The following is a 19,757-nucleotide window of genomic DNA, read 5'->3' on the forward strand; positions in this document are numbered from 1 at the left end:
TTCCCGGCATTTATCTACAATTTACATAAGTTATATTTGGAAAGATAAAGAAACAAGTAAAATAACAAAATACCGAATTTAAAGGAAAATCCAAATCGGAAAGTCCTTTATCAATTAGCAATATCAAAATATCGTTTTCCTGAATTGGTACACGTATTTACTTTTGTATAACATGGTGACTTAAAAGGTTTTATAGCTAGCAAAACTTCTAAATTATGACAGTCACGATAAAGTAAAATAAATAGCATTTAGTCAAAGCTTATGAGCTAAAATAAAAGAAGAAATAACAATAATGACAAAAGCACCACACCATGTTGGCAGGATGCAATTGTAAACAGTGTGCGTATTGCTATGTGTGTGGTTTTTTTTTACATTTGCTTGCTGTATAGGGGAGGTGTTAAATGTTACAAAACATATTTAACTCCACTGCATTTTTTAAGAGTTAGAACCTTAGTAACATACTTTTAAGAAGAATGTATTCTAGTCGACAGGAGACATATTATACATATCTCTAAAAACACACGTTATATCGTAAAATTTTAAGATGTATTTATAATGGATTATTTAAACAATTGGCCAAATAGCAAACAGCAATGCATGTATTATATAATCTGCAATTCATTAGATATTGTATTTTGCAAAAGTAAAACAAGCTCGGGTTTAGATATATAACATAACTCTTAATTTATAAACTTTACATTGATACCTTTATTACCAAACGAAAAGCATGGGTTTTAATATTTTATAGAATATTTATTAAATCGCTTTAGATGAATATCGGATTCAAGGCAGTTATACGATATCAAACCGACGGCGTTGAAAAATGAGGCTTACTGGATATGTCTAGTCAGCATTATTGGATTTATTATCAAATGTCTTTTGTTAAATAAGGAGTTATGTGAATATGTATACAGATTTAGATTGTCCATCGCTTTAACTTCGAATATCATTCCAACTTTTGATTCAAGCGAATCCTATGTATAAACCAATGCATGTTTGTTTGAAAGTAGGTGTAACTTAAACGAAATATATTTTTAATAGATGCTTTTTTTTTCAATATAATGTTTGATTCGGAGTGACTGCCACTGATGAATTCACCTGCACTGTAATCAGAATGTATGTGTTTCCATACACACTAATTGATTTGTTAATTTTCTGTACAGTTTTTCTTAATAAATTATGAACCATTCGAAACCAATGTTTTTCAATTCCAGGTTAGATATGACTGTTGACATATTTGTGGAATTGCTGGAACATTCGTTTTTCTTCTACTTTTAACAGATCATCAGTTTATTAAAATATTTTTTAACAAGGCATATACACTGACAAAGATCTAATAACATTGACAATGTCGATTCTATCGCAACAGATGAACATTTCGCCAATTAATGCATGTCTCTGCAGTGATGCAAAAGACCAATCACAAATTTTGAATTGATGATTTGCCACCAGTAACATTTTTTTACAAAGTGGGGATATATTATAATTAAGTGCATGCATCAAATTATTTATGAATTATTCAAGTAATTATAAAAAAAAAGATATGGTATGAATGTAAATCACACAAATTTCAACAAGAGACTAAAATGACACAGAACGTAAGAATTATAGGTCACCTTACGGCCTTTAACAATTAGCAAAACCATTCCATTTTAAATTGAGTAAAACTGTGATATTTGTAATCTAAGACATCTTGTAAAGGGCAATATGAATAACAGTAACATGGCAAATATTTAAAATTCTAGTATGAATATTTGAACAATAACTATCTCACTGGATACAAATATAACAGCATGACGGTACAAGAGTCATTCTTTGTGTTAATTGACCAATGGCATTGCAGAAATAGTGAAATTACGGAAGCCTTTAAAAAAAAGTGTTAATTAAATTGAAAAATTACCAAGTTGAAATACTTTAGACATTTTAATTCAGAAAAATAAAGTTGGGAATGGAAAAAGGGAATATGTCAAAGAGACAACAACCCCACCAAAAAGATCACCAATTGGTCTGCCATGCAGTAAGAAAATCCCTCAACCACTATGTGGTCCTCAAATTAAAATTGTACATGCATCCTAGTTCAGTGAAAATTGACCTCACACTAAACTCCAAAACATATAAATGAACTGAAATTAAAAAAAAAACCATACACAACTAACGATAGCCTTTTTGGACATGCGCAACATGTGGCGGGGTTGAACATGTTATACAGATCTCAATGCTCCCTCTTTACCTCTATAACAAAAGATATGGTTTGATAGCCAACCATGAGCGGAGTCTATACTGCATCGCCAGCTTTAAAACGCCCCGAAATGACAATGTAAAACAATTCAAAGGAGAAAACGAACGGCCTTATTTGTGTACAAAAAATAAAAGAAAACAAATATCTAATACATAAACAAACGACAACCACTGAATTACAGGCTCCTGACTTGGGACAGAAACATGCATATAGAAGGTGGCGGGGTTTAACATGTTAGCGGGATCCCAACCCTCCCCCTAAACTGGGACAGTGGTGTAACAGTTCAACATAAGAACAGACTATAACAATCAGTTAAAATAGGATGAACTCATCAGATGGATAAAAAAGAAATTACAAGTGCAAGTGGACGTGGCCGGGAACCTGTCCATTTTGTACATCCAAACAACAAAAAGGCATTAAGTACATATCTGAGAGTACTCGCAGTTACTCGCAGCTGGCTCAAATCCAATAACAACTAATCATGAATATAGTCTATGTACAATACAAAAACAAATAGTAATATGCACAGTAAAATATTACTTGTTATGTCCTTGTGATGACATAAATATGTTAACATATATTACCCAAAATGAATAATAAACATTTCTCATCAATAATACAGCTTCCGGTGTTGTTTTTTTTTTTGTATTCTTTACCACCTAACAACATTCCTATGCGGATGCTTACCTCAATGAAGTTGATCAACTAAAGGGATTCGCGAGGAGCATTCACGCTTCCAATATCTAACATAACAATGTTTAAAAGTTGACACGTATAACAACTGTTAAACTGTACCAAGAATTCCTCATAAAACAATTGAAGTAAAAATAAATCTATAGGAAAATATTGTTCATTGAAGTTCCGGTTAGAATACAGTTTAAACTACTATCTAGCTTAGATAAATTTATGCAGTGTATGATGAATATGTAAATTATGATCGTTTATTAAGTCGTGTTTTACGGTACATTGTATGATATTAAGATATTATAGTGATACTCTTATGTGGTTAAATAAAAAACACTGTACACATCAATACAATAAGGCACTGTTGCACCAACACAAAACAGCGATCGATTAGATATGATTAACATGTGAAACAGTAGTTATCAAGTTGATTGTTGTATTTTAATCAAGTTTATAGAGATGTATTGGTAGCTGTATTTCCGTTCGATCTGTCATAACTATTGACACTTCTATATTTCGAAAAAATAAGTTTAAATCAAATTTGAAAATATCAGAACATAAGATATATTTTATACATTTAATATATGTGCTTTAATAACACACTGCTAACACTGTTAAAAGTTATTGTTTGAAATTTGTAATTTGCTTAGATTCATTTCCTTATTTGAACCATTTTTAAGAAAGATAACTAAGTAGATGCTTATCATATGCATTAAAAGAGAAATTGCTGATGTTGAACAATCGTTTAACATATGTTGGTGTTCGAAAGTCGCACGAAAGTAAAACGATGAAAATCATGTCATAAGTGAGTGCTGTCAACGTTAGCAATATGATCAAATATAAGGATATGCACCTGCTTCTTATTCTGTTTTTATCATATTAATCATATCTCAATGCCGGGAGACGTCAAAAACAATATATTGCTTGAAGATAAGCCATCAACATAATGACAGAAACCAGATTTTTAATTAGAAAAAGTGGTTAACCGATACAATAGAGGCAATTTAGAACATGACATGACGTTACTTATCTTAACTCCGTTCAAGGCTAGGGGAATGCAAATGTTCACTGTTTACTTTACACATAACATCTTTGATATAAATTACAATAAACCTAAATCAGTGCTTGATAATTATAAAAGTGACTTATGATAAGCTTCATTTCTCTTGACGTAACCACAAAAACGTCTATCGATATATCCTATATTCCTGACAATATCCATGCACAAAATGTTGACCTGTATACGATTTTTGCTGTTCCGTTATTATTTTGAAAAAATCGAGGTTGTTTTGATTTATTGGCATATTCAAGATTATCTTCCTTGGGTAATTTGGAAGTAGAAGAAGAAAAAGAAGGAGCTTACGTTTATGGATTACTATTATAAACGAAATATCATAAAGCCCTCATTTTTTTTTCATAATTATAACTCAATCTTTGAACCAGATCATTTAGTCTGATACCCATACATTTGAAATACATCAAGAATGTCCCTATGTTATCTTTCGCCCCTCTTTAACAGACAATTACTAATAATGGTCAGCTAATACTTAATTCGATAAATAGCAAAATGTAACTATGGAAACCTTAAAGAAGACAGCAAATATTGAATATATAACATCAACATACAAATAGATAGCCGAATATCTTCAACAAACACAAATAACAAAAACGCTTACAAAAAAATCTTAACGTTAAACCATATACACATGTATGGTAATCTTTACAGAAAAAGGAGTTACAACCCATATTTTATATTGAAGATTGTGAATCACAAAAACAAATATAATACATATTCACTTGTTCAAGGATGTGATGTTATATCTATCATATTTATATCATATATATTGGGGAGAATATCATTCTTTACATTTGATTGTTTTAACACTATCATTATCAGTGTATCCGCCTTAACTTTATTATCATTTTATCTCTCTGTTGATTGAATGTTTTCCGTTTTCTCTATAGATAATTGTTCATCACAATTTATTGTTGGTTTCAGTATAAGCATAAAAGCATCAACAAAAATATCGAAATATAAGGTAAATTTAAAAAAAAAACCCATCTGTAATATTTAGAAGTGTTCCTATAAAAGTAATTGTGATTCCTATGGAAACCATTGGTATATTTACATCAAGAGTATATTATTATGTAAATCGGCAAAACTATGGCTTGTGTATCGAAAAAGGCTTGATATGGTATTATTTAGAGAAGAAAAAAGATAATTCGATTTTGGTCATCAATATATTATTCTCAAGAGTCAAATAATTGAACCTTGAAATTGGATCTGCTGCACTTAATTACAATTAGACTTGAAAGTGCTGGTGAAACTAGCTGAGTAATTTAAAGTCGACGTGAATGATGATGTCATTGACTGCATGTGTTTTCAAAACAATTCATCAACAGTTATTGAAGTAACTGTTCTAGGGCAAATTTAATTAATTAATTCTCAAGCCCTCTTGGTGACATATGAAATGCAGTCAGATGACATTGTTTTCTAGTGCCATGTTAAAAGTATGATGCAACGTACTTTAAACAATTAGTTGTCCATCAGATGCACTTTTCTGTTTACTTTTCCAGTTATAGAAAAGTCAATAATAAAATTAGATACCATTTGGAACATTAACATGACGAAGTAGATGCTAAAATTTAACAAAACATTTTTACACCAAATAAAAAGGTTACAAAAGACTTAGGATCAAATATGTTGACAATGTTGATGGCTAATGCAAATGGTTGCTTGAGCGAATAACTTGAAATTTTCTCACTGAGAAATTATATTTGAATTTTTACAAACATAACACAAAAAATCTTTGAAACGAAAACATAGAAACTATGATATATTTTCTAGTATAAAAATAATTGCAATATTGATGAGAATACAATCTTATTAATTAGTTAAGGATAAACTCTAAAGGCATGCGCCTAATAATTGAGCAAAATGTTTACGTGATATTTACCTTCATTGAATAAAATACGTTTATAGTATAAATTACAACGGTACCAACACAAACATGGGTCAATTGCATTAAAGGAAAACATGGATGCAGCTTCAGTCTTTATTGTAGACAAAGGTGCATTTCACTTGAAATGTATAGACAATAAGTGTTAATTGATAAATGTCAATGGGATAATAGTCTCTGATACTGTCAACGACAGAGGGTCATTTTGAAAAATATACAAAAAAATCCTGTAGCACTGGATGAAATCGAACCTCGAAGAAATTTACCTAGGCCAATTTTACACCTTAAAACTTATATTGACACGTTGATTTTGAAATAGAAAATTCTGAAATAGCATCGAGTGCAGGAAAACGGAAATTGGTTGTCTTACTTTTTCACTTCTAGTTTAGACGAAAACCATATAACAAATATTTACGTTAACTACGGTACAATATTGACCGTCCTCCTTAGTATTGTTTTTTTTCCAAAAAAACCCCAGAAAACGTAATTTTGAAATACAGTATGCCCTATGTAAGAGCTACAAAGGAACTCAGGTAAGCTCTAACCAGTGCTATATATAATACATTTTTTGTCTTCACTGACCTTCATAAATGCTGATGCATTTTGTGTACCTGTGATTAGTTGCCGCAATTTGATACATTTATGACATTGAGATTTGACGAGATTTAATAACAACACTCGCGTGTTATTTAGGGTAATCCAGGGTACTCAGATAATGTATATTTAAGATATAATAGAAAGTTACTTCTAAAAGCACAAATAAATATCGTTTTGCTGAAAAGTGATTATCACTCAGAATTTAAATTACATTCTTTGTGTAACTAGATAATAATGACAGTTCCTGACACACAGTTGTTCGTCAGTTTTTTTATGGCTTGGTGCTCCGCAAGGATATGAAGATCTTTTTCCACATGTGGCACCCGTCGTGTTGCTCATTAACATTATGCTTCTTATATATTCTCAGTTGGATGCATGTTTTCAATTTTTCTATAAATCATTTTTCGTAATTGATTCACTAACAAGATGCCACTAACAATGGGTGAGAGCTTTGATTTGTTATTTATTTGTTGAGCTCAATTGGATTATGCACAGTCGACTCATATCTTATATTATATATACAATACTCAATCGTTTATTGTCGGAATACAATAGTTTTGAAATCATCAATTTTAGCATTTCAATTGACGTGTAATTCCAGTTTTTCGTAGAATCCCACTTGATTGGTTATAACACTTTGAGAACTAGATTGTTTGAGAGTATATATGCCTTTCACTTTGTGGTCACTTGTAAAGAGTTATCTGGAATATTTAACATTAATCACAGTAGTTTTGTACGAAACAATTGTCATAAGGGAGATTTCAATTTAACTGCTTCATGTTATAGACAATATGTTTGGTTGGGTGTTTTAACGGGTGTCATATGTTGATCTGCTTAACTTTCCTGAGCACCTGAGATCACCCTCAGTTTTTGACGGGGTTCATGTTGCTATGTTGTGTCCTGTGTACTATTAATTGTCTTTTTTTTAAACCACGGTGTTGTCAGTTTATGAGTTTCTATGAGTTTGAATGTTCCTCTGCTATCTTTTGCCGCTTTTCTTTATCAGTCCGTTTTTATTTGCTAATATCTAAAAAAAAATTGAGACTATACATTGAATGATGAATATGATGACCAAAATGGTAACATCAATGATAAAAATGTAGACACTATTAAGGATATATTAAATATAGATGTGATCTGATTGCCAATGAGACAACTCTCGATAAGAGACCAAATAACATAGACATAAAACAACTATAGGTATGCTTGTTTTGATGTATGGAAATGTAAACTTGAAATTAAAAACTTAGACCATATCATTCTGCTATCAATGCTTTTTTTTAACCTCATGACAAACTGTTTCTCCGTAACCAAGGAATGAATCATTGTGTACCATGAATCATTAACGTTCCTAACATTATATATCGAATTTCGTATCTAAGAATTGAAGTGATACATTTCACAAACATCTATTAAATGATATCTTTCAAATACAAATCCTCTTGATAGAATCTCCCTTCAGAGTAAGATTATTTACGTGGAACTAACAGGATTCCAAATTGATATAATCAGCTTACATACGCCGTCATATTTACTGTTTAACCTCAATGCAATTTATTAATCCATTATGTCTGGCAATTACAATATGTATGAAAGTTTAAATGATTATACAGTTCATTTATACGAATGTGATAGAAATATTTAAATGCATTCAGCATGTTCTTTAATTGCATTCGTTTTAAACAATTATTTTGATTCATTTATTTTCTACGTTATTAATACAGGTGTTCAAACTGTAAACCTGTTCTGTTTTATTTATAGTATATGTACATGAATTATGCAACACCAGTTTACCGATTTCCTTTCTTCATTGATTGGTCAATAAGTCAAATTAACAAACCGAAACCTCTATTGAGGATCGCATCAACACGACAAGAAGAGATATTGAAAGCCCATACAACGTCATACTATTAGCATTCAGTGCGAATCCACATTTCCTAAAATCAACTCCTCAAATAGTTTTCAAAGATACCAGAATTATAATTTAATACGCCAGACGCGCGTTTCGTCTACATAAGACTCCTCAGCGATGCTTAGACCAAAATAGTTTCAAGCCAACAATACACATTAAATGTCCCAATCGGGAATGCAGCACAATCCGTAATATAAAAAGTCAGTCTTATTCGTGTTTTTCTAGTACATTTTTGAAGAATGCATCATCTTTTTCTGTCACGATGCCCTAAAGTTTTTAATTTCTGTGTCATTTTGTCTCTTGTGAAGAGAATATTAAAAGTCAGTCTTATAATATCCGATATGATCTGTGAAAAGCTTGTTCCATGAAGGTCAACCAACTCGTGACGGCTTCCGTAAAATGTAAGGCAAGTTATGTTCCAGTGAATATGACAAAAATGTCTAACAACTATTATCTGCCATTTGCCGGTATACAGACAGCAATGAAAATGTTCGAGTTATATTGAAACCACTTTAAGATACGGAATAAATATTAACTTACATCTTAAGTATGCAGCCTTGCACTTGATGATTCGAGAAAGTGACCAGAAGTCAAATTCAGAAGAACCCTTTTATTCCTACAATAATCACATATCTGAGAAATTTAATATTTTGTGAACAAATGTCCGCTTCTTTTTTTTTTAGTATAAATAACATAACGAAAATTAAAAAAATTTCTTAAACATAATTTCAGAAGTTATTAAAAATCAACAACTTTATGAAATACGAATACATTATTGAAAATATTAATGGTATGTATTATATCATGTATATCAAGCCTTGCTGTTTGTACTGGATTTAAATCTATTAATTAAATAAATATACAGTCTTTTGTTTGCTTGACTTCTAATTTGTCATACATAATACGGTTATCGGGTCTATTTAATTTTTGTGAATATCTAAACTGTTATGTTGTATGTACCTATTCAGCACTATTTTACTGAGAAACGACTTGTAATATGAGATTCATAAAAGCGATTGATAGTAGTGATATGTCCTATGTGTTGAACTTCAACTAAACATTATCATAAAACCAACGAATATATTTAAAATGTAATGTTGTTGTCCCGGTTGTCAACGAAGTTGCCATTTTGATGAACATGCAAATGTACATAGTTGGTGAAAACCAATATTTGTTATTTATTTGTGAACCGCAATTGAATTATGGGCTGGCAACTCATATCTAATTTTATATATACAATGTTCAATTGGCAATTATCGGAATATAATTGTTTTGATATTATCAAATTTAACAATGTAATTGACGTGCAATTTGATAGTTATCGTTGAACTGTATACTTTATGTTTGTTGTTTAAAAGTGTCATTCATTCATGACACACCACTGTAGGGAATTGATATATGGGAATGATGATTGGAAATTAGAAACATGAAGGCACTTCGTAAGTGTACAATGGAGTTGTTTCTTATTCATATCTTTGAATGACAAACAAGATTTACCACAAATTGAAAATTTGTTTCATTAAAGATGAACAGAACACATTTATTCGCATGAAATCTAATATTCCAAATAAAAAATAGAGCCAGCTGTTATTAAATTACATGAAATATGTATTGTAAATTTTATAACAGATTTTGTTTAAAGTTAATGTTATCCCATTGTATATTTGTTTATTATGTGGAGTACACAAACAAGATAACCATATCAAAGAAACATGTATTTTATGTGCGCTTCTTGTATACTATTTAACATATTGTATGAACTTGATTTAAATTCATTTACATACAATTTTATTGAGTTAACAAAGTAAATAGTTCATATGAATAATTACCATACAGTGGTTTCACTTAAACTACATATATACTAACATAGTCGTCACAAATGTATGAATTTGTATTGAGGACTGAAGAACAAGATAACGTCATAGGTAAACGATGTTTAATACAATAATACCACGTGACCGTAACGGTAACGGATTAATTATTGTGTCATTTCCAACAATAGAATAGCTCCTTTGTACTCTATTAGATAAATTTGATGAATTTATAGTTGGCAACACAAACTGTCAAAATATTTTAAGTAAAACATTGTTATATTTACTTAAAAAGTGTATCATTCCATTCTCAATTTTATCATTACATTGCATTATGAAGATCGCCAAAAATGATGCAAAAGCTGGATATAATACATTTCTTTCAAAAAAGATAATTTTTTTTTCACTCTATACATAATTCCCAGGAGTATAATAACTGAACCTTGAAATTTGATATGTTGAACTTAATTACATAATCATACTTGAAAGTGCTGTTGAAACAAGCTGGATAATTTAAATTCGACGTGAATGATGTCGTAATGGACTGCATGGGTTTTCTAAACAATCCATTTAGAGCAATTTACGTAACTGTTTTAAGGCAAATTTAATTAATTAATTCTCAAGCCCTCTTGGTGACATATTAAATGGAGTCTGCTGATACAGTATTCTAGTGTCATGTTAAAAGTATGATCAACGTACTTTACAAAATTATGTTTCCATCAGATGCATTCTTCAGTTTACTTTTCTAGGTATAGCAAAGTCAGTTATTAAATACGATACAATTTTGGAACATTATCAAGGTGCTTACATTTTACAAAACCTTTTTACACGAAATAATAATTTACGAAAACCTTAGGATCAATATGTTGACAATAGTAATGGCAAATGCAAATGGTTCAACGGTTGCTTAAGCGAAAACTTGAAATTATCTGACGTGGAAATTATATTTCGATTATTACAAACATAACAGAAGGTATCTTTAAAACAAAAACATAGAAACTATGATTTTGAACAATGCCAACAATAGCATTATTTATAAGAATACAATAATTTTATCAACTAGTTAATGTTAATCTCTTCAAGCATGCACCTAATGCTTGTAGACGTGATAAATACCTTCATTGACTATAATACATTTATAGTATAACATATTATGGGACAAACACGGGTCAATTGCATCTAAGGAAAATATTGATGCAGTTTCAGTTTTATTTACAAAAAAGGTGCAACTATAGACAATTCGTATCAACTGAGAAATGTCAATGGAATAATAGCCCCTGATACTGTTCGCGACGGACGGACACTTTAAAAAATATGCCAAACAATCTGTAGCCCAATGTTAAACATAATTATTTTGACATGTTGATTTAAAAAAAAAGAAAATTCTAAAATAATATTGAGTGCGGCATAACGTAAATTGTTGTCTTGCTTTTTCACATGTAGGATGTGTAGTTGAGACAAATCAGATGAAAAATATTTACACTACAGTACAATATTCATCGTCGTTTTCAGTGTTATTGTTTCCGAAAAGACCAGAAACCATCATTTATAAATATTGTATGCCCTATGTTAACGCTAAATAGGAACGCATATTATCTCTAGACAGTGCTATACATTATAGGATTCTGGTATTCACTAACCTTCATTAATGCTGAAGCATTTTGTTTACTTTTGATTAGTTGGCGCAATTTGATACATTTACGACATTGGAATTTGACGAGATTAGAAAACACCATACACGTGTTTTAAAAAGTGATTCAGCGTACACAGATAATGCATACTTAACCTGAGAGTGTTACTACTAAAAACAAACATAACGTAATATTAATGATATTTTGTGAAAAGTTATTTTCACTTAAAGTTGAAAATACCTTATTAATTCATTGTTCATTCTTTGTGTAACCATGGTCACTGTTTAATGATGACAGTTCCAAAAAACGGAATTGTTCACCAGGATTTTTCAATTTCGGTAGATTAGATTTTTAATATACATTAGATCAATTTAATATGATTTTGCGTGCTAATTGTTCCAATATAGTAGTATAGAAAACAGAAATACAGATTCTCACTATTGCTTTTTTTAACCACAATTCTAAAACTTACCAAGCAATTGTGGTATTCAAAATTGATAATCAGACTGAATCTTCATATTATATTGTTTTGCTCTTTTATTTATTCACCTTCATTTAGGTGATCTATTTTTCATAGAAAGAAAAGACAAACCACTCTATCGATGTTTCCTTACTCGAGACAGTCATTTTTTAAGCAAGAAGCTAAACATTCTTCAACAAAGATTTCAAATCATTTGCTGGCAACTCTTAGTTTTCCTACTGATTGAACTCAAATGTCCGAAAAATGTGTTACTGTTTTTTTTGCTGTCAACAGTTATGTGGATTTTAATGTGAATCTAATAGCGAAATCGAAGGAACGAAAGAGGAGTTTAGGTCGTACGTAATTTTTGCTTAATGAAAAACTTAAAAATGACTAACTGTGCAAGGAAAGTTTAAATCTGCTTACAATATATTTATAGACTTCAATTATGGATGTAACATGTCTTCTTATTGGCTGTTTAAAAAAACCAGATCATGGACATAATTTTGTCATGTGACCGTGACATCATCATCAACGTCTTTTCATGATTTACTCTTCAAATATGAAAAAAGGAATTGAGTTATAAGGAATTATTGTAATATTTATTTCCGTCTATTCGAAATAACATAACACATGTGGTCCCCTTCTCGCGTTATTCAGTGTGCACAACAATGTTTATGTTATTCCTTCATAGACAAACAAACTTGCAATTTTTTCTTAAATAAATGTCTGTTTATGCTGTGCACCTGTATACATTTTGAATGTTTTTTGTTTATATAATAAATTAAAAATCAAAACAAATATTAGAGAACCTTTACTTGAAAAGAAAAACAGCAATTTAAATAAGGAAGGTCGTCAAACTTTTGAATCAGGACAATAACCTTTAAATTTGATGAAATCTTATTTCGTAATAACCAAACATTTGTTTAGATATGATTATATCAAAAACTTTAGCATACAGTGTTAAGTGTGCCTTAATAACCTACATACAAGCCCCGGTAACATAAATTCAGTATCAAAGCAAACTTCTGAGTTTCAAATTTAATTCTCATGAACGGTATTTGATATGTACATTCATACAAGTTATTCTAGACAAATATATTATTAAGGAAATATTTAAAAAAATAATTGGTACTTCTTTTGTTGTCCTGGAGCTAAACGTATCGACATTCTGATGTATATTGTTTTATAACACGATATAATAAGGTAAATCACGCGGAGATGATTATAATGTCTTCCAAAACAACATGTTCATAACACTTTTAGGCGTAATCTCATTTTAATATAAGAACTTAATGAGCATTTATCAAACATATAAGAAGTGTCAGCTTAGCGTTTAAGTAAGGTTGTCTACCTCAAATTTCTCCATTTATATTGATATGTATATATCTCTCAGGTGTAATTGTTCGTCTAATAATTGTTTTAACTATATTATGTCTGTGTGAGAATAAGGTAAATCAACTGATTCGTGATCAGAAGCAGCTTAGCATGAAAAGTTTGTTCAAAGACTATTCTTCTGGTTACCATATATGTCTTTTAATAAGGTCGATTACAATCCAAGGGAAACAACCTTTTATATTACATTTCATATCCAAGAATTGAAGCGAATTGAAGCGATACACTAGACTCAAATATATTAAATAAAATCTTTAACAAATATAATTCCCATTGATAGCATCTCCCTTTAGAGTAGGCTAACTTTTTTAGAACTAACTGAAGTCCAATTTGATAAAATCAGCTTATGGACGGACGCCTTCACTTTTATGGTTAACCTTCAATTTAATTATTAAAAAAAAAAATACTGTGGGCGATTTTTTTTTCAAGATTTCATTTTGGTCACCAGGTAGATCAAATATTTCAAAGTATAGTCTTCGTGTCCTATATGATAGCAGCCTGACAAGTTTCAAATATAAAATGATGAATTTCATTCATGACGATATTATAATAAAATTGAAATTGTTTAGCATGTAATGCACATGTGAGGCTTTGTTTCGCGCTTTTGTCTCATGTAGGAAGATACCGATAGACAATTAAAATATTTTGATTATATTTGAAAGTTCAGTCGATTTTATGTAATGAATGCTAAGTATTCTGAGGAGCGGTATAGAATGAAATTATCTTAACGTGTCAATTCATATATTGTTTTAAAAGTACATTGTGATATGCTGATAGCTGCAATATGTCTGACAATTATATCATATACAGACATTGAACCGGTTATAGAGTTTTTTGCATACGGAAGTTTCATAAATATGTTGGTTTATTCATTTGTCTATGTTGTGTGTTGTGTACTCTTATTTGTTTTTTTTTTTTTTTCATTTTTAGCCATGACCTTGTCACTTTATTTTCAATCGACATGTTTAACTCTCCCTCTGGTATCGTTCGCCCCTTCTTTATTACAGACGTAATAACCAATTATTTCAATTCGTCGACTTTCTACGTTTCAAGTTCCCAGTTTTAAATTGTTAACCTATTATGTTGCATTTATCATATATGTATGCAGCCATAGTTTACCGATTTTCGTTTTTCATGAATTGACCAAAAACGAAAGTTGACAAACAGAAACTTCCATACAATCGCATAAACACTAAAGGGATGGATACTGAGTGTATCAATTAAGGTAACAGTAGTATATGTACCGCTGTTCTAAATTCATAAATCGATAGAGAAAAAACAAATCCGAGTAACAAACTGAAGCTGAGGGAGAAGTATCAAATATAAGAGAAAAACGACACAACAGAAACACGACACCAAAATGTAACACACACAGAAACGAATCATAATGTAACGATTGCCATTTTCCTGACTTGGTACAGGGCATTTTATGAAAAAAATGGTGGGTTGAACCTGGTTTTGTGGCATACAAAACCTCCTCAATATAGTCATAATATGCATGCATCAACAGTAAATGCGAATCCACATTAGTCAACATAATGTCAAAGTCGGGAATGCGACAAAGTCAGTAAAATTAAAAGTCAGTGTTCTGCGTTTCCAACACATACCACTTCTGAATGGATATACACACATACTGTATTTTTCAACCATTACATGATGGATGCACAATTAGCACTACTTGGAAAACAAGTTTTTCGGTGGAATAACACATGTGATGTGGTGCGGTTGCAATTGCGACAATCATTCACCAAAGTTCAAATAAAGTGGATATGAGCAATTATATGCAACAGTGTGATCTTCATTAATGGAAAATTATACCGTATTAACAAATCCCCGACATGCAAATTATGAAACACTTCCGTTGCAATACTAACCGGAAAAACTTAACAAAATAATTATCGAAAAGGCAATAGGACAGATTTAATACGACAATGTGTTCGTTGTGGTGTATGCAAATCTGTATTCAACTTGAAACACTTTGGACTTAACATTTGATTTGTTAACTTTCAATGATGGTTATTTTCTTGTAGTCAATGAAATGTTATGTGAAATTTACTATTTACCATAGTACTGGACAGGATAAAACTATACTTATGCAAAGTATTTCTTTATTTGAAACAAAGATACATTCTGCACATTTTTTTGAAAAGTGCAAATTTAACAAAGACCAAAGATGAAAACCAATGGTGGTATTCACCTAAATACACTGTTCTATATACCAATGTGTTACATATGTTATAAAATATATACAGAAGCTTTCAGGGGTAGACATCAATTTCACACGATACACTTGAACACATAAGGTGTCTTCACTATCTTAACTCACTTTTTATTACTTAAATACATTCAATATCAACGGTTTTACCTTTACATTTTGTTTTTTATTTTTTTTTAGTTTAAGGAATATTATCCATTTTTCTAAAGATCATTTTGTCTTCAATCTTGTAATGGATCAGTGTACATAAAATAGTATTAACAAAAATACCGAAATCCAAAGTAAATTTAATCAAAATTGAATGTCCGTATTTCTGACATACTGAATTGAATATCGGTTATGCTGTTTTAACTGTTCCATGTTCCTGTTTAATGGCTGCGTTGAAAGATTTGATTATTAAATAACATGACACTGACAGTTGATGAAAGGCCCTGTTCCTTTGATTTGTTATCTATTCGTAAAGCTCAATTTGGTTACGCACATTCAACTCATTTCTTATATTATATGTACAATGTTCAATCGTCAATTGTCAGAATGCAATAGTTTTGATTTTATCAAATTAAACAGTTTAATTGAGGTGTCATTTGATAGTTATAGTTGGACTGTATAATTCCATTTTTTTCATGGGACAATGTCATTCATTCATGACAGTCCATTGTAGAGAGTTGACAATTGGGACTGATGATCGGAAATTAGAAACAGTTCGTAAGTGACGTTTGAACAATGAAGCTGTTTGTTATTCAAATCTTTGAATGTATTTTCTGTGACAAAGAAAAATTACTAAAAATAATTGTTTCATTAAAGATAAACAGAACACGTTTCATTCGAAATGAAATCCATTATTTGCAATGAAGAATAAAGTCAAGATCATTCAATTGCATATAATAAGTAATATAATTTGTATAATATATTGTTTTTTTTAGTTGATGATATCATATTTGCATATATGTTTAGTATGGGGAGATAAGTAAATTTAAAAATAAATAAATCATCATATCAAAAATTCATGTACTAAGTCTTGTTTACTGCGATAGCCTCATATTATATTTTTTCCAAACAAAGATAATTAATTATTTTGTAACTCTATACAGAGTTCATGTGGACAATGTATGAAGGTTACACTTCTTAGATATAAACAATGCATATTACCATAGGAACTGCATTCACGGCTTAAACCCTGCAAATTTCAATCAGAAGTTTTGTAAAATTTAAATCCTATAATGCAAAATTGATAGACACTAATATTTTTTCAAAGGTGAAAACATAAGACTGTGCGGCATATTTTTTGACATTCATACGCCACGAACTTCTTAACCTATTGTATGTACCCCTTCATTCACTTACGAGCTTTCTCAGAATTCACAGCTCGTCCAGTCATATGTATATATATACTGGAAACATATTTGAATTGTATAGGTCTGTTTTATGTCCTGGTTTGAGATAAAAATACGTTTATTGATGATTTTACCTGAAAAAGAATGATTTTTAGTGGACCGAATCAGTTATTGAAATGGTTGACCTTGTGTTTCGAAAAAAGCTTGATATTGTATACATGTATCTTTGAAAAAAGGATAATTGATTGTTTTGTTACTATATACAGAATTCTTGAGAGTGCAATAGTTGAACCTTGGAATTGGATCTGTTGAACTTAATTACATAATTACACTTAAATGTGCTGTTCCAACAAGCCAGATAATTTTAAAGCGACGTGAATGATGTCGATATTGACTGCATGGGTTTTCCAAACAATTTTTTAAAAGTAATTAAACAAAATGTAACAGGGTAAATTATATTAAATAAATCTCAAGCCCTCTTGGTGACATATATTTTAAAAATGCGGTTTGATAATATGGTATTCTAGTGCATTGTTAAAAGCATGATGAAACGTACTTTACATAATTATTTTTCCATCAGATGCACTCTTCTGTTTACCTTTCCAGTTATAGCAAAATCAATAATTAAAGAAGATACAATTTGGAACATTAACAAGGTGGTAAAATGTAACAAAACCTTTTTACACGAAATTATAGTGTTACAAAAGACTTAGGATCAATATATTGACAATAGTAATGGCAAATGGTTCAACAGTTGTTTGAGCGGAGAACTTTAAATTATTTGACGTGGAAATGGTAATCCGATTATTACAAACATAACACATAGGATATGAAAATGGAAACATACAAACTAGGATGTGTTTTTTTTAAATACCAACAATTGCAATATTGATGAGAATAAAATAATCTTTATTTATTGATAAATTAAGGCTGACGTCTTTAATCATTTACCTACCGCTTCAGCCAAATATTGATGTGATAACTACCTTTTTTAAGTAAACTACGTTTATAGTATAACCTATAATGGGTCAAAACAAAATTAGATCAATTGCAGTGATAAAAAGTATGTACGCAGTTTCAGTCTAAATCGTAGACAAGTTTCATTTCCCTTGAAATTTAGAATTTAAAGACAAACTGTATCAATGGAGAAATGTCAACAGCATATACGAGCCTTTGATATTGTTCTAGATGGACGAGCACTTTGAAAAAATATGCAAAAAAGTTCGGTAGCACTAAATGAAATCTAACATCGGGGACAATAATTGAGGTCAATGTTACACCTAACTACTTGACATGTTTATCTTAAAATAGAAAATTCTACAAATAACATCGGGTGCAGCAAAACTGAAATGGTTTGTATCGCTTTTTCACATGTAGTTTAGACAATGTTACAATAATTTTTGTAATCTACAGTACAATATTGATCGTCACATTCAGTGTTTTATTTCCCCAAAAGACCAGAAAACGTATTTTATGAAGTAATGCCCTATGTAATCGCTAAAAGGAACTCAAAAAATATCTTTACTGTGCTATACGTTATACGATTCTTGTCGTCATAAATAAAGAAAAAATACTTATTTTTAAACATTTTTACACCAAATAAAAAGGTTACAAAACACTTAGGATCAAATATGTTGACAATGTTGATGGCTAATGCAAATGGTTCAAGTTGAGCGAATAACTTGAAATTTTCACACTTAGATTGTATATTAAAATTTTACAAACATAACACAACATATCTTTGAAACGAAAACATAGAAACTTTGATATATTTTCTAATATAAAAATAATTGCAATATTGATGAGAATACAATCTTATTAATTAGTTAAGGATAAACTCTAAAGGCATGCGCCTAATAATTGAGCATAATGTTTATGTGATATTTACCATCATCATAACGGTACCAACTCAAACATGGGTCAATTGCATTAAAGGAAAACATGGATGCAACTTCAGTCTTACTTGTAGACAAAGTTGCATTTCACTTGAAATGTATAGACAATAAGTGTCAATTGATAAATGTCAATGGGATAATAGTCTCTGATACTGTCAACGACAGAGGGTCATTTTGAAAAATATACAAAAAAATCCTGTAGCACTGGATGAAATCGAACCTCGAATAAATTTACCTAGGCCAATTTTACACCTTAAAACTTATATTGACACGTTGATTTTAAAATAGAAAATTCTGAAATAGCATCGAGTGCAGGAAATCGGAAAATGGTTGTCTTACTTTTTCACTTCTAGTTTAGATAAAAACCATATAACAAATATTTACGTTAACTACAGTACAATATTGACCGTCCTCCTTAGTATTGTTTTTTTTTCAAAAAAAAAATAACCAGAAAACGTAATTTTGAAATACGGTATGCCCTATGTAAGAGCTACAAAGGAACTCAGGTAAGCTCTAACCAGTGCTATATATAATACATTTTTTGTCTTCACTGACCTTCATAAATGCTGATGCATTTTGTTGACCTGTGATAAGTTGCCGCAATTTGATACATATATGACATTG

Source organism: Mytilus edulis, chromosome 7, assembly GCF_963676685.1.
Source record: "Mytilus edulis chromosome 7, xbMytEdul2.2, whole genome shotgun sequence".
Taxonomy (NCBI): domain Eukaryota; kingdom Metazoa; phylum Mollusca; class Bivalvia; order Mytilida; family Mytilidae; genus Mytilus; species Mytilus edulis.